The sequence below is a fragment of the Falco rusticolus genome, chromosome 4, assembly GCF_015220075.1.
Source record: "Falco rusticolus isolate bFalRus1 chromosome 4, bFalRus1.pri, whole genome shotgun sequence".
In the NCBI taxonomy this organism is placed as follows: Eukaryota; Metazoa; Chordata; class Aves; order Falconiformes; family Falconidae; genus Falco; species Falco rusticolus.
Window position 1 is genome coordinate 64,499,899 of NC_051190.1, and position 17,264 is coordinate 64,517,162.

At 39.6% G+C, this 17,264-nt stretch overlaps 1 non-coding gene across 1 annotated transcript; it reads right to left on the reverse strand.

Annotated features, from left to right (window-relative positions):
• Positions 1–12,956: 12,956 nt before the first annotated feature.
• Positions 12,957–13,028, reverse strand: TRNAG-UCC. Its single transcript has one exon. It is a non-coding gene; the product is annotated as a tRNA-Gly (tRNA).
• Positions 13,029–17,264: the final 4,236 nt, after the last annotated feature.

Here is a 17,264-nt window from a genome sequence, read left to right on the forward strand (position 1 = left end):
GAGCAGAGAGGTGCCTCTGATTCTGCTAAGGCCCTGAGGAAGCACATCCTTACAGAAGAGACCGCCTGCCACACCAGACCGAAACACCAGATTGCACAGTGTCAGAAAAGGATGGAAATGTACATATCATCAAAATTGCAGAGTGTCTGTATCAACAGCTTTGAAAATATAACACACTGCCAAAATCCTGTTTAATGAAATCCAATAGGATTTTTGCTTAATAATTCCATTTTTTATATAATAATCAGGCCATATATTAATTCTCATTTCCATTATTTCACTTCTCTCTTCAAAGTAGTTGTCATAATCTTCATTCATTTTAAGTCTCTACCATGTCAATGCATTTACTAGTGTCTCTGCTTACATCTGTGCATAGTACTACTGATGTCAAAAATAAAGGTTATAAATAGTAAATATGGAAAGGGTTGACTAGGGTCTTCTGAGAATGTGTAATATTTGGCTTCTGAAATATTTGTAACTGGTAATAACTTACAATAAGAAAGCTAGACTTTCTGAATTGAGCAAACTTTTCCTGGTGTATGAATATATATGTTTCTTCATTCTCCTTTGAAGATTTTTTTATTTGGTGAATAAATATGACACTATTGCAGTCAGATTGTATACAGTCTTTCAAACTGAAAGCAAAGTCACTTCTAAGAAAATTATTAAATGTAATTATAGTAATCACACTTCTTGCCTGTAAACAAATACTTTCTTCAGGACTCCGTATCATTAGTGGAAGATGGTCTCTAACGATATTCACATTTAGAAGTGATTTGCTTAGAGTAAGCTAAGGCTCTTAGAAGCAACTCACCTCTCTGAATACCATGAAGCCCAGTAACAGAGGGCTGATTCTTCCCAGGGTGCTGTGTACAAGCTTTTCCACTTTTCTCTGTACCTATTACCAGTACCTCTGCTTAATGCAGCGCCTTTGTGGACCCCATTTAGAAGTGCTTAATTCTCCCTACATATGAAATACAGATTTTAGATAACTATCTCAAACTTTCATTTACACAAAATGTCAGGGTGCCTATAACTTATACACAACCTATAGGTTGCCCTGGTAACAGAAAGCAAAATTTAGACTCTCAAATTTTACTTTGAAAGACTCCGTTCATAATCTTATTTTTAAGTTGGTTTATACGAGGAAACATTTGACCAATTTACCTGTAGTTTTGCTGAAAAGTTCGCCAGATGAAACTTGAAAATTTTGATAGCAAAGAAACTTTATTGCTCAATTTAAAAGAGAGATCAGTGTAAATGTTTTACAAACCATAACAATGTGACATTAATACTTGATACAGAAAAAATAAAACAACTGATATATGAATACACAGCTGGATAATTCTAAAGATGTACACTCTTAACTTCATAGATAAATTCCTAGATCTACAACCACAAATGTTTTAAGAAGTTGAAATTCCACTTCTGCTTTTTAAAATACAGTATTTCAAGACAAAACCCATGTTAGAAGCCAATTCTAAATCTCACAGTTTTCCTTATCCTGACCTCATTGTTCCTTGCCAAGGCTTGGCCTTGATATGTGCTATTTAAAAAGCAAACAAAGAGCATGAACTTGCTCATACTCTGCCAACATTGCAGCCTACAGGTCAGCAAAAACCTTCATCTGAAGCCAATGAACTTCTCAGGACCATTGGCTATTGACCAGAGGGGCCAATTAGCTGTTGCACAGTCTCAGTGATTCTTTGTCAATAATTTATAAATTTAGAGAGCAGGCAGGTTTTTGCTACTGGTTTAAAATCAAAGTGCTGGTTCTCAGAAAGTCTGTGCCACTTAGCTGAATTCAATAGACCAGCATGGATCTAAACCCACTGAGGGTCTAATACTAATAGGTACATCATATTTTCAAATATATTACTTCCTTCAAAACATGAAATGTAGTTCATTGTTGAAAAAAAATTAATTACTAATTAGGCATCCATATTCTTCATATAGTGAAAGAGTTACTCTGTTTTTCTTTCCAGGTAGTATGGGAAGGTGGCTGCTAGCTGTCATTGGAAAGAGCATAGATCAATTTCACAGCAAAGGCAGGCACCTAATGAATCTGTTTTCTGCCTCATGACAGTAGAAACCAATATTTTATGGCATTTTTGGTCCTCTTCTGGTTGCACCATGTGGTTTTCCTGACTACCAAAGAAATAAATTTATTTCAGATGACATAGACTGCTTTTGTGTTGGTTGAATATTATTTAATTTGAAATGTTTTATTACCCATAGAATATATTGAACAAATGGATGTAAGATGACTTTGTCCATACAGGCAGAACACAAGTAACATGGGTACCAGAGCCTCCATGGCCTCACTGAGGTCACTTATGCCTACTCCCTCCTGAACAATGTGTTAATTCACTTGTTTGCCAAAATTGGGGCAGATTATAGTGCATTCTGGGATGCAAAAGGATGCCATTACTTAGCTGGGTTGAGTTTACTTACTTATTTGGCATAGGTCAGTAATGGTATCAACCAAAAATTTTTAGACTGTGCTGCACAGAAAGTTTGGGGTTTGGCTTCAAAGCTGGCTGGGCACATACTTCTGCTCTTTCCAGCTGCTGCTGCAATCTCCAATTTTTTTTGGCCAGAGTATGTGTAAAAGCCCATCAGTCTTTCATGCTGATCACTTGAAAACAAATTAGAGTATTCATGCATTCCACATTAATTTTGCATATAGACAATTACTTTTTTTGCCACTGTTGAATATTCTCTACAGTGGTTAATATGGCAGAGATTCACCCTTATGCCCATGGAGGAAAAAAAAGGAACAATCCAGAAGCCTCATCTAAGAATTAAGGTAAATAAGTTCCCAGACTGTCATTTATTAGCATTACAAACCTGTGGTTACCTTAAAAAGAGATGACAGGCAAAAGGTTTCAGGAGGCCCAAAGAAGAGTATGCCCAGCTTTTGACATGCAGTTGATGGGGTCCAGGTCCAATAGAGTATAATTGTTTTCTGTTAGAGTTTCCATTTAATATCAGCCAAGAAATCTTGGGTTTCCTTAAATATGTGACCCAGGAGAAACTGATTCAGTTTGAAGGCACAGTAATCCTTTCCTTAAGCTACTGTATCTGGATATCTCTGGCAAACTGTGTCTGGTTATTATACTCAAGCCTAGGATGAGACCTGACTAAACTCATTTTCATGAGGTGTAAAAATAATGTATTTAGCTCAGTGCACTGCTGAAATCCTGGCATTGCTGACTCCACAAAGATTCTCTTCATATTTCACAGTTAGAAGATAAATTTGCTTTAAAAAAAAAATACTTGTTTTTTTTAAAGAGAGCTTGATGGGTTTAAGGCTATGTCTTTTTCCATCAAAATCAAAAGTTAACTTGGAAATATATAAAAGACTGTAAATTAAATTTAGTGAATACCATTTTATGATCCATCCTGATGCATATAATCACCATAGGTACAAAATACATCTGTGGTGAAGAAGTGGAAAATTGGAACATTATGGAGTTTCCACCAGGCTCCCTTGTTAGTGAATCTAAACTAATCTTCAGTGAATTCCTGAGAAAGCATGAAGAGGTTTCTTCTCCTAAAAAATAGTGCTGAGCAAGTGAAAATGGAGCCAGAACAGACACTGCCACTTTGCTTTACGGTTTTAGATATGTTATTTAATTTGATTGCTGCAAAGACAAAACTAAACAATGATGGCAGCTGATCCTCCCTGGAGTATCTGGTAATCTATATTAAGTAAACTTAATATAGAATGTAAACAAAAGCCTTTGAATGAAAAGTTTTTCCATACTGGTGGTCAAACTGAATTATCTGGACATGCTCACAACACATAATACTCTAGTTAAACCATGGCTAAGCTTACCCACTGTAACAGCAGTATAGTGTATTCATATGTGACATGATTTTAAATTAACGGGCCAAAAACCTGCAGCCAGTCATCTGTGGCAGCACGGAGCTCAGTATAGGTCTGACCTAGGTATTTGTCCAGAGTTTTGGGCAGGTTTTTCAGGCTGCTTCATGCCATACTACCAACTTCTTTTAACCCTTCTTTGATCAAGCTATACCACTGAGTCTCCTAGATGGGTATTATAAAAATATAACATGAGTAAGGGCTTCAGGAGGGCACAAAATGGATCACGGTCTCACACCACAGCAGACAGAAATGAGGACGGAAAAGGAAGATCTCATTGTGTCACCCCAGGCCCCCTCCAGCAGCGCAGCAGGACACTGGGGGGACACCCAAATGACCTGCCCCACGAAGGCAGGGTGATGCTCTCTGGTATGAAACCACCAGAATCTAGAGAGGGTCACACATCACAAAAGTATTGTTACCCTAATGGGTTACTAGTTCTACCATATACGAAAGATAACTGGAGGCTTTAAACACTGCAGTCAGCAAAACAATCTATACCTAATTAGAGTGCCAAGAGCTTGATGTTTCTAACCCTGTTTCCCCATGAAAATCTCTCATGGATTCACAGCGCTTCTGTAGTGAATGTATGTCTGTACCACAAAATTGTTGGAGAGATAACTGTTTCAGTATATTCGTCCAAATACACGAGACCTATAATTTTACACCAAATTGGCCCTAAATGCCGGCAAAAGCATTGCCTGTGCTGAGGCATTCTCTAAGGGCTTGCCTTCACTGCACAGAAAGTCAGACCCTCCCACTGTCAACAAAGTAAAGCCCTCTGACCTAGGGCTTTAAATATGGACTAATTTATCTGGCTAGGATTACCTGCTGAGAAAACCATTGAGAACTAATGATCTGTCCTTTCCTCTTTGCAACACTGAAAGGCAGGCTGGGGAGCATGGGGCCAGATTCCAGCTAGAACTGGGTAGAATGAAAGAGGTGGAGGGAGGTGTCTACAAAGCCACAGGGAGAAATTAAGATAACAGAGAGAGGCACCAGAATACAAGGCACTGGCAGAAGTTGCTGAGGCAAAACTGTTCTGAGGCACCAAAAAGATGTATTTTCAGTTTTAAAATAACTTTTCCAACAGCAGGAGAGGAAGAACAGTCCATTGGTGAGACCATTAGAAAAACTGGATTCAAGTAGCTGTTCTGCCACAGATTTTCCCTGAGGCAGTCAGTTGGCTGTTTGTTATGCCTCAGAGATAAAAATGTAGCTACATTGCCTTTTTTCCCCCAGCTGCAAAATTGGGAATGACAGTTCTTTACTATTCTCAACAGAATACACTAATGACTTTGAATTGCTCTAACATTACGGTAATAGGAGCTGTAGAAGTACCTAAGCCAACATGCTTTTTTTTCTTACTAATAAACATAATTTATTTTAAGGAAGTTGCTTTATTACCTATACATAAGTCTACAAAAAGAAGAGACTTCAGCTTCCATTGAGACCTGCAGAGTACAAGTGTTTGCCATCAACTTTTTGTCCTAAAGTGAGACTGTAAAAATATAAAATTCTATATTAATGTAAGGAAGTTATAGAAACTTCCTCTAAATGTGACACAGACAGCTTAAGCTCCAAACCTGGAAGAATGAAATTGCAGATGACAGAACTTGCTGCTGTTAAGATACCTGCCTTCCCAATGGCAGCTACCAAGGATCACTGTCTGCAAGTTTTTCTGGAATTACCAAGAATGCACAAAAAGAAACAAGAATGATTTGACAATGGCATTATTTATGCTTTTAGATTTCCTATGTGAGCACAGAAAAATCTCATTTTCATTCAACTGACCAAAGAATGAGTAAAGGATATAATGATTAATGCTATGTTTGCTTTGGGACAATTTCTGGAGTGTCAGAGAAATATGTGCAACAAAGCAGTGGTGTGACTGGGATTATTTCATAAGAAAAGATTAAGCACACTGTAGTGTTGGGGTTTTTTTCTCTAAAAAAGATGAACATATACCATCCAGGGCACATAAATCCTTATTTTAGGTTTAATTTTCTTAATTGTTTGAAGAATCAATGAGTCAGGGAAGAATTACCAAGGCTAGTTACTATACTTTAACTGCTTTGAAGCATCAGATAGAAATGCAGAGAAAATAATGCAAGAGGGATTTAGTTCTCTGTGGAACTATCTAGACATACTAGTCTATTAATTTATGAAGCAAGAATAAAACATTACTTTCTGGGATGGAGTGAAATATAATTACTAATTGAGTAATACGTTAAAGTCTCAAATGGAGATGCATACCTGGGCTTGCTGAGCATACAGAACAGAGGGAACAGAATCTCCTGTTCTGGCTGTGCTTGTAGCTAATGCTGTCAGCCAATTTCCAGCGGAGCCAGTGGCTGTGTGTCATTTGACTTGAAGGAGACTTGGATCAGGCCCTAGGCATCTACGTGGATGTGGTCCATCAACAGTCAGTTTTGTCCTTTTGCTGTTGGAAAGTGGATTATGCTATTTAACTTTTAATAGCTCTGGAGTAGCTTGACACCCTCAGATGAGAAAGATATATATAAATGCAGAGACAGGAGTATGAAGTGGAAACCTACTCAGGATTTCTGCTTTTTTTGTGCTACTGATTGTTTTGATTAGGCAGTTGGTGATCCATTATGCCTAGCTAAACCAGTAATTAGCTTTGCACGACTATGAAAATGCCAGTCCCTAAGTAACTTCTGTAGAATAAAACACTAATTACTTTTTCCTTCTTCTAGCTGGCCGTCTGCTCAAATTACCATTGTTATATTGTAAATATCTACAAGAAGCAGGGGAATACATGAAAAAAATTCTTTTACGTTTTCATTTGTTTTTCACCCCCTAAAATATAGATGTAACAAGGAAACAGCAGATCTGATTAAGTTTATTATGTTTTGCATAGAGACCACAACTGATTTCCATTCAAAAATGAACTACTGTATAGCTATATAGCTCAAAAGGCAGTCTTGTGCACAAGGCCATTTGTAAAAGAAATTATTTTCCTGATTCTGTGTTTCTCATTCTGCACATCCTGACATTGAACTGGCAAGACAACACGTCTCCCCAGCAAGCCAGAGTCTGAAGGTGAGATTGGTTACTGAGGCAGCCGATGCTTCATGCCCTGAAGGAGAAGCTCTGTGCTCCCTGGGGAGTATGTTTCCTCAGTTAGCTCTCAGTTTAGGTAAGCTTACTTGGTTCTAGCTTCAAATGCATCCTGAAGCATTAGGGAAATGAGAATATATATAAACATATTTTTAAGAGCATAAGACTTATTACCAGGACTAATAAAAGCTGGTAACAATAAAAACACAAGGTTCTTCTCTGCAAAATACAGAAAAGCAAACTCCTGTGGGTATTCCCAGTTGAGATGGTGAGACCCTGTCCTTTCTCCCAGAATTACTGAAGCAAAACATTTCTCTACAAGTACACTATGATTGTATCCTGCTCATTTCCCTTTCCCTTGGATTCTTCTACTTCCATCTGCATAGACAGGCCAGAAATACAGGATCAGACCCTTTTCAATGGTAATTCGCTGACGTTCATGACACCAAGTTTTAGACCATGATCTGTAAGTGGTGCAGCACAAAACCAAACCTCTGACCCTGGGATCTGGCCCATATGCTAACAAATGTGCTGGAATTCATCTAAGGGTATAAAATATAAAACATACTTCCATCTAGTATTCAGCAAGATAGAGTCATATCTATATATGATCTCAGTATTTTTTATTAGCATAAAAAGGTTAAATACCTAATTATTCTAAAATCTTCCAGAACACTTTTAGCTTTACCATGTTACAAAAATATTTTTTAAAAATCTGTTGTTTACTATTGAACAACTAGACATTGACCTTTAAAGGCTGAGTTTATACGAGACAAATTCTAAGGGTTTTTTAATACAACAAACCCAAGAAACTTGAGAAAAGAAGAAAAATCCTTATCATGAACATTTTCCTTTTCCATTTCCCCCTGCTTCATCCATTGGACTGCATAGGAGATCACCCCCTTAACAGAAAGAAAAAGCATATGTCAACTTGCCTCACCTACAGAGCCTTCAGGCAAAATGCGTCACTTTTGGGGGACTGTCAAGGACTGAATAAATCAGAGATAAGTGGGTTAAAATGTCAGCATCCATTGGGACCAAAGTAAATCTACCACATTTTTTCATCCAAGTGAAATACTAACTGCAGTACCACCAGTACTTCATTCATACATTTAGGAAGACAACGTAAAACTCTTAATGATTAACTGTAATCATTTTTTTGAGAGAAAATAAAAAACTACAAAATGTTGTTGGCTTTTGGTGTGTCGTGTGTCCCATCCTGTCCCACCCCCCCCACCCCCCCCCCCCCCCCCGAAATAACTCTGTGGAAGATGTCTTGTACAAAAGGTCAGATAAGCATGATGTGAAAGATGGAGTTAAAAGGCTTTCAAACTTTGTTTATTAATAGATATAACCATTTCACCTCTGCTACATCTGTCACCACTAGGTTAAATATCATCTGTCTTACTGGTCACCTGACTTCTTGTTATTAGTACAGGAAAATGCCACAAAAAGCACTCAACACTCACAAATCCATTACAAAAAAACGTAAGAGAAGAATTGCCTGAGCCCTCCTAACTCCTAATAAAACATAACCTAACATGGAGTAACTAAAGGCACTGAGGGTAGCCTCTAGCTTTAAAAGTGTTCACTAGGCCATTGATCATTGCAGACAACATGCAGTGACCTCACACAAACACAATGTAAACTCCCAAACTCATTGATGGCATTCCTAGCACTCTGTCTGAATTTATATTGCTTCTCTGTAAACTGTTTGACATAAGCAGTGAAAGATGGAAACAGAAAAGGGCCTCCTCAACATGATGAGCATACCACCAAATGCAGCTGGATGCAAGTGAATTAACTTGTAGCTTACTTTGATGTTCAAAAACTCATGCCAAGATGTGTGTTAATAGAATTTTTGTAAGATTCTTGGAAGTATATTTTTCCTTCTTGATAGCCAAAAAATATGCTAGTGTATAAAAATTCCCCGAGTCTTTTTTTAGGAGATGAAGAAAAGAAATGGAAAAATATACTGGTTTATTGTACATTTGTCAGGCAGAATGTTATTGCTATGTAAGTCAAATATTGCACTCAGAAAGGCATGGGATGTATGTCTGTGGTTGTGTATATATATGTGTTCATCCTTTCTCTCCCTGTATCTCAATCCTTCTTTCCCTTCCTTCCTTCCTCCCTTCCTCCCTCCTTCCTCCCTCCCTTCCCTCCCTCTTCCTTTAAGCACCAAGAATTCACAAGTGCAAAACCCTCAGTCTATTTGCACTTACTTTCGCTAAGCGCGTTTCAAACACTGAACAAATGTGTCTGTCTTACACTCCAAAATTATATAAATTATTGTAAGGCAAAGGCCAAAATAATACACAGAAACAGAGCAGGAAGCTGGAGGAAATAGCAGAATAACATCAGTTAGCTTTTTAACTGTTCAAACTATATATTTTTTAAAAGTTTCAGTATTGATTTATACCTAAAATAATGGACTCTTTTGCTTGGATTATTGTAGACTGAAACCTCAAGGACTGTTCTTTTTGAAGAGAGATGCTGCAGAAGTTTTGAAGACAAATTATTTTTGACATTTTAGACATTGTGCATCTGCAGTGAGTAAGTGTACAGGAAGAAGATATTACTGGAAATTTCTCCCTTCTGTTTCTGAGCCATACTAGTACTAGTAATAGGTAAGTTCTTTCCCTGTTCCCAAAAGAAGGAAGAAATCAAAGAGAAATAATGACGATGCATCTGAATGTGGTTTTTACTCTGCTCCTGGAATGACAAAGATGCCTTTCTTTGCAAAGTTACATTACAACTCATTGCTAACAGGTTGTGAAATGCTGTTTGATTCTTTTTAGCATAGACTGCTACCATTATGCACACTCCAGGAACAGTTATATGCAAACTTGTGCAAGTCTGGTGATTTTGCACAATTCTAACTGAAGTGTCAAAACAAAAACAAACAACACAAGGCGACATTTCCTTCCTGTGCAGTAAAAATATAAAGAATCCAGCAGCATCTAATAGCTTAGAGGTTTTCAGCAAAGTTACAGCTTTTAGACCATGAGAAAATACCTAGGTTGGTGCTTCCATTTACTACAGAAGACTACAGTGATAAGAAACTGTAAGAAGCACATCTGAGAAGCACAGGCATATGTATGAGAACAGTTGCTACAAAGGCAGGTAAATGTATCATACTGGTGTATAATTTTAAACTGAAGTAACAGAAAAATTTCTCTTTCAACTGGGCATGTAGGACACTGAGACTAAATATCTTCTGCAGTTTCATACTGTTGTTTTCCTCTTCACCCCTCACCAAAGAGCTCAGCCTGAAGTTGGTAGCGGTGGCTATGAATGGACCTTGAGTAGCCCATGGACTTTGCTTGCTTCAACCAGCAGCTGTCCTTGCTCTGAAGTGGAGCACATCTTGTGCTCCTCTGGGTCTAGATGTCAGCACCCCTTTTTGGAGCATTTTCCGGGCTTTCATGAGAGGATTTTCCCTCTAGTGGGATCCAGTATTCAGCAGATAAAGAAAATAAACACTTCCCCCCCCCCCCCCCCCCCCAGCAATCTAATTTGATTCAAGTAGACTAGCTAATAATTTTGACCCATCAGCTTAGGTTTAGGAACCTACATGTTCCAATGAGAATTTGGGGAGGTAAAACCCCTCTGGTTTGATTTTCAGTCCATTGACTCCTGCTGGCATAGCACTCATCCACTGTTTCCAGAATATCCTCTCTTCCAGAAAGACAAAGGATTTGATCCTCTTTCAAATATCAGCTTTTTGTAAATCTATCCAGCTTATTTTAACTACATTTTCAAAGCCTCATCATGGTTTAACCTCAGCAGGCAACCAAGTACCACGTAGCTGTTCATTCACTCCCCATTCCCCCCTCAGTGGGATGGGGAGGAGAATTTGGAAAAATGTAAAACATGAGGGTTGAGATAAGAATAATTTAATAATTGACATAAAATGAAATAATAACAACAATTGTAATGAAAAGGAGAGAGAAAGGGAGAGGAATACAATTCAAAGGGAATGGAAAAATACACCAAGTGATGCACAATACAATTGCTCAGCACCTGCTGATCGATGCCGAACCGGTCCCCAAGTAGTGATTCACTGGCCCTGGCAAACTCACCCAGTTTATATACTGAGCATGACATCGTATGGTATGGAATATCCCCTTGGCTAGTTCAGGTCAGCTGTCCTGGCTGTGTTCCCTCCCAGTTTCTTGTGCCCCTCCAGCCCTCTCACTGACAGGGCCTGAGAAACTGAAAATTCCTTGACTTAGTACAAACATTACTTAGCAACAACTAAAAACACCAGTGTGTTATCAACATTGTTCTCATACTAAACCCAAAATACAGCATTGTACCAGCTACTGAGAAGAAAATTTACTCTATCCCAGCTGAAACCAGGGCAGGCCTGTGTCTGCCTTTCTCCACTCCTTAGAAATCTAGTCATTATCCATTCTTAGTTAGCTATCATGAACTTCTCCCTGGGCCAGCTCAACTCCTTTAGTCCTTTCCTTCTTTTGCTTGCTATAAACCTACACATGCATTTTCTCCCTCTCAAGAAAAAAAACCAAACCCAAAACCCCCAGAAAAGACCAAAACAAAAGAAGTAAACACTCAGTGTGATCAAATATTCTTCCATACACCGCAGCCTGTCATGTGAGTAGGTCCTGTCTGCAACTGTCACATAAACAGGTTTTGGAAATATAGTACAAACTGTTTTCAAAATTACTTTGGGATAGAACATTTTATCTGAAAGAGTTGTCAAGAGTCAAGTTTCAAGTACAACAGGATTCTGAGCCATGGGATTGACAGTGATTAATTGTATCACCAAAACTGGTGGGCACTCTCAGAGAGCTGGAGGGGCACTCAGACAGTGGGGCTTCGTGGGAGGCGTAGGCTTTGATATATCCGATGGCTCCTGAAGGTACTAGCTACTGGCTCTGAAGTGAACCACAGCCTGTACGCATTCCTCTAGCTCTGCTGGAGTGACACTTCCTTTGGCCGCCTTGTCTCTCAGCCCAGGTTCTGCTGCCATGCCCATTCCTAGAGAAATAGCTAACATCTTGTATTGGTCCTCTACTCTCAGTTCTTGCCTTGGCTTGACACACAATCATAGAACCACAAAATGGTTGAGGTTGGAGGGGACCTCTGGAAGTCATCTGGCCCACCTCCCCTGCTCAGACACACACACGCAGAGCCAGTTGTCCAGGACCATGCCCAGACAGCTTTTGAGTATCTCCACAGACAGACTTCACACCCTCTCTGGGCAACTTGTGCCAGTGCTTAGTCACCCTCACAGTAATAAAAGTGTTTCCTAACATTCAGAGAGAACCTTCCATGTTTCACTTTGTGCCCGTTGCCTCTGGTCCTGCCACTGGGCACCACTGAGAAGAGCCTGGCTCCATTCTCTTTGCACCCTGCCTTCAGGTATTTTTATACATGGATACGATTCCCCCCCTTGAGTTTTCTCTTCTCCAGGCTAAACAGATCTCTCAGTCATTCCTCACAGCAAAAAGACGCCAGCACTGTAACTGTCAGTGTGGCCCTTCACGGGACTTTCTCCAGTACGCTCATTTCTCTCCAGTACTGGGACTTTAGAACTGGACACCGTCACTGCTCCAGGCGTGGCCTCGGTGGTGCAGAGCAGCTGGGGAAAAACATCTCCCCCGACCTGCAGGCAACAACATTGCTGCAGGCCCGGAGCCCTGGCCCTCTCTGCCGCAAGGGCTCTGTTCAACATGGCGCCCCAGCAGCACCGCCGCCACCCCGTTTCCCGCCAGCCTGCTCTCCCGCTGGGCGGGCGGCCGCCGCACACAGGCGTGGCTCCTCCCCGCGGCAGGGCGGGCGGCCGCCGCCGCACACAGGAGTGCCCCCCCCCGGCGGCAGGGCTTTGTCGCTTCGCTCCCAGCGGCACCCGGCGCAGCTCCTGCTGACCCCTTTCCGCGGCGCCGAGCGCCCGCTGGCTGGCGGCACCGCGGGCGTGCGGCTGCTGCGCTCGGGAAGGCGTCAAAAACACAACTGCGTTGGCCGGGAATCGAACCCGGGTCAACTGCTTGGAAGGCAGCTATGCTCACCACTATACCACCAACGCGCTGTTGGTAAACATTCTCTGCTGCTTTCTTCCTACACTTCTAGTATCCATCCGCTCCTGGTTTAACCATGAGCTTCATTAACTATCTACCACAAGCACAAAGAAGAGCTACTGAGCGAAACATTCCAGTTTCAGCTGTCAAAGCCACTAGAAAACTTTCTTTTCTTTTCTTTTTTTTTTTCCTCCTCTTTTTTATAACAATAAAAACACTAAGGTATTTTTCAGCAAAATATTTCAAACACCCTGATTTATGGAAATTTAATTTGGAATTTAATGAAATTCCAAATAAAGTTACTAAAACCTTCGGAAACGGCACTGCAAATAATAGTACAACTGGGGAAAAGGTGAGCTAACACCCTCATTTCACCATTTTTAGTAAAATACTCTTGCCAACATTACATTGAACTATGATGAGCTTTTTATTCCATGTTTGAAAGGTTAGGTGGAAAAAATTATAGTGAATGATGTATGTTGTCCTTTTCCTCAGCTACTTCTTTAATATTTCCTCAGATAACTCCTTGATATATGAAGATATTTTTCTTGTCAGTATCATCAAAAGAAACACAAGATCACATGGAAAATGCAGCTGAAAAACTGATTAGATTTAGAAAAGGATGGTATTTGAAAGAGGCCTATCTGAAACACAAATTTGAAATTCTGAATCTCAAACTTAAGTACATTTTTATCACATAACATATGATGAAAGGTTTTCTATTACAGTGAAGTAAGAAAAACTACTTTAGAGGGACAAATTCTCTAAACTGCTGTGAGGATATCCTATGTATAACCCAGGGCATTCTAGGGCATCTGTGATTTGTCTTGTGAGGACGTCCTGTTTACAGGCAGACCTGGTTCCTCACATGCAGGAATGGATCACTTTTCTCAGCAAGCTTATGGTGGAAAACATTCTGTGCCAGTTCTCAGTTCCTTAATAAAGAGACTGCAACGGTTATCAGAAAAGTTGTAAGACCTTATATTGGTTAGATGTCCATTGAACTCCTGATTCCTGACCCTTTCTGTCACTTAGCATGCTCCTGAGGAATTAATGGGTCCATAGCAAGTCTCCCAGTCCTGTGCCGTTTGACCCAGAATCATCTAGTGTTTGTATAGGTGAAATTTTATGCAACCTTAGAGAAAAGTCTATGGAGCACAGCTACACCATAGTAAGGATATCAAGTTGTCCCTATTTTTCTCCTCGCTTTAAAAACCAGCAAAACCAGCCATGATTCTATTTAGAAGGCTCTGGAAATAGCTTGTGAGCACATACTGTTGAGTGTATTTATAACTAAAGCTTAACAAAACAAGCTAAGAGTGCTCTGCCGAGCTATGTAAAGTCTGTTTTCACTTGATGTGACATGCATTGTACACATATTGCCTTGCAAACGCACACTTCAGTTATATGGTGCATGCACAGTAAACCACCTCTTTTAGCACCAGATTTTCTGTGCACTTGTGGAACCCTTTTACATGGGGCCTTGGCCCCGAGCCAGTAGGCTAATGATTTAAGAAGATGATACTACAGGACACATCAAATTAACTAATCATAATCACTTCCGAAAAACGCATATCTTATCATAATAATTTTCATGCTTTTCCTCATGTCACCATAAATATTTTCTAGTAAAACTGCAAAGGCATGGATAATAAATCTAAGCCTAGCAACAGTTGTTTCCAACATTACTGAAGAGTATGGTTTAACAATCACCACAAAAGCTATTCTTTACATACTTCCCTGCAGAAATATTCCATGGAATCTGAAAGTCTGTGGACTACCACTTGAAAATCATTACCTTACTGTTTAGGAAACTTGAGTAACTTCAGTAAAGAAGTCATTCTGGAAGAAGCGCGGATATTTTTCTTACCAGGAATGATATTTCTCTTTCTTAAAATTGTAGCATTAACTATGTCTTCTTTGTGATCTCACCAACCCTTATTTTAAGGCAATTCAGGGTGAAAAGGATGATTTTAAAACTGTGTGGTAGAAGTGGAAAGAGAGATAACCCCCCCTTTGAATTGAGAAAACGCACCAGATGAGGATCGCCTGCTCCAAGAAAGCTGGAAGCTGAAGTGGTTGGGCAAAACGGACAGAGAAGCCGTTGGGCTGGGGGAGCTTGGTGAAAGGCAGCCACCTGGGTCTCAGTTTGAAAAGCTGCTTAAACACACATGAAATTCGTAAAGAATTTAAGCACCCAAAGTTGCAGATAAGCTGAGAGGGATGCATTCCCAAAGTCAGAGTAGTCTTATCCTGCTTAAGGAATTCTAGAAACACTTCTGAACATCTGTAGGCGCCTGGAAATCTGTTGAAATCTGACCCCAGTGCTCCAGTCCCAAATGCAAAGCCTCCTTAACTTCAGTTATTCTTGTATGCTCAGACAATACACACATACTGCCAAATCAGGAGCTCTACATAAAATTTCTCCTGATTATTTCTTGGCTTGTGGGTTGGTTTGTTTTTTTTTTTTTTCCCCCCTTCTCTTTCTCATACACACATATGTACACAGGTTCCAGTAGCATTTGATGTACAAGCAGACCAAATTAACCCTTATTATGTCTTATCAGAACAACATGACTGTGCAATGGTAGCCTTTCCTAATCTGGTTTTAATTCACAAGCAACAAATCTGTTGACTGTGAGTATACTGCATAGACCAGAGAGGAAGTACTTTTCTGGACATAATTCAAAGGATTCCTACCATGCACATAATGACACACTCTCTGATTTCTTATTAAAGATTTCCTTTGTTTGGATTTACATCAATTTAGTTGCATATGTGATTGCTTTTGCCGCAATATCTTCTTCAACTATTTAGTGCATCATCACACTAACCTCTCAATTAACCCTTGTTTCAAAGACTGCTTAGTGCAGGTGCAACAACATTGCTTTTCTGACAAAGGATATGCCTTGCTCACAGCTAGCGATCCAGAGTTACAGCACTCTCCAAACTATCAAGCTGCAACAAAGTCTTTTACCATCTCATACCAGCACACTCTTCATACAGTCCCTCTGCTGCCTTCTCCTCATCTTGCCTTATCCAAGGCATGTGTTCTCTTCTCTTGCTTCTCCCTCTCTCCCCTTCTTCCTCGGCTGCTCTCTCTTCATTGACTCTCAACCATTTAACAGAACCAGCCACAGCTGCACCTTATCTACATCAGCCAAACCTCTGCCCCTGAAGCCAGCCCACAGCTGGATATTATCAACCCAGCTTCATTCATCTGCAATCCACTTCTGTTATTACCGAGGATCTGGGCATGCAACATAATGATTTTTGGTTTTAGTGCAAGGCTTCAGGTAATTGTGTAATTGAGGCATTGCAGATTCACAACCTGTAGACACCTAAAAGTTAGTCAAACATAAGAAAATAAAACTTAGGTCTAACCAACACTGAATTTGTCCAGTTTTCTGTTAATAAGCTTCTTCCCAGAGTATAGGTCTTGGTTTAGTTGATCTGGAAGGATAATATACCTATTATCCAATCCAAAAGGTCCAATTGATTCCTTAGTCCATATCAGAGTAAGATGTTAAAAATAGTAAGAATATATCTCAAAAGATTTCAGAACACTTTAGTGCTATCATCTGTCACAGATGAGTGGTTTAGACCATTTGAAGAATCATCATCAAAGGTAATAGCAAAAATTATATTTTTAATTTTAATTGGTGGAAGTGCAACTTGAAAAAGTTCAGTGGCAAGGTTCATTCTATAGCTTATTAGATAAATTATACTAAGAAGAATAAAATTTAAAATTAAGCTGGAATGTTTTACACAAAGACTAAAAAGGAAAAGGGGTAAGGAAGATCCTCCCATTGAGTCACAGAGTAGATCCCCTTGCTTTCTAAACTCTTAATAGAGGTTAGGTGTGGCCAGATCCAATCTTAGTCTCAAGATTGGTCAATAGTTTCTATTTAAAGCATGTCTAAGGTTTGTTCACAGTGTAAGGTTGATCATAGGATTTTAGCAACACTTAATCATTGAGTAATTTATAATTTCCAAAGTGAATCAAATAGAATTTACTATAATCACAACAGTAACTTAATTACAGATCCAAGATAGTGATACACTATACTTATTATGAGGTATCTAAATCAGTTCATATGCACATACACACAGACACAAAAGAACAGGTGTATATATATATATATAAATGTACAAAGGTATACCTGTTAAAAGTTCCCCTCGAGTTCAGTGATATACTCATGGTGAATGCCTTTGCATTTTTCAGCGTCAAAGGACTGAGCCTC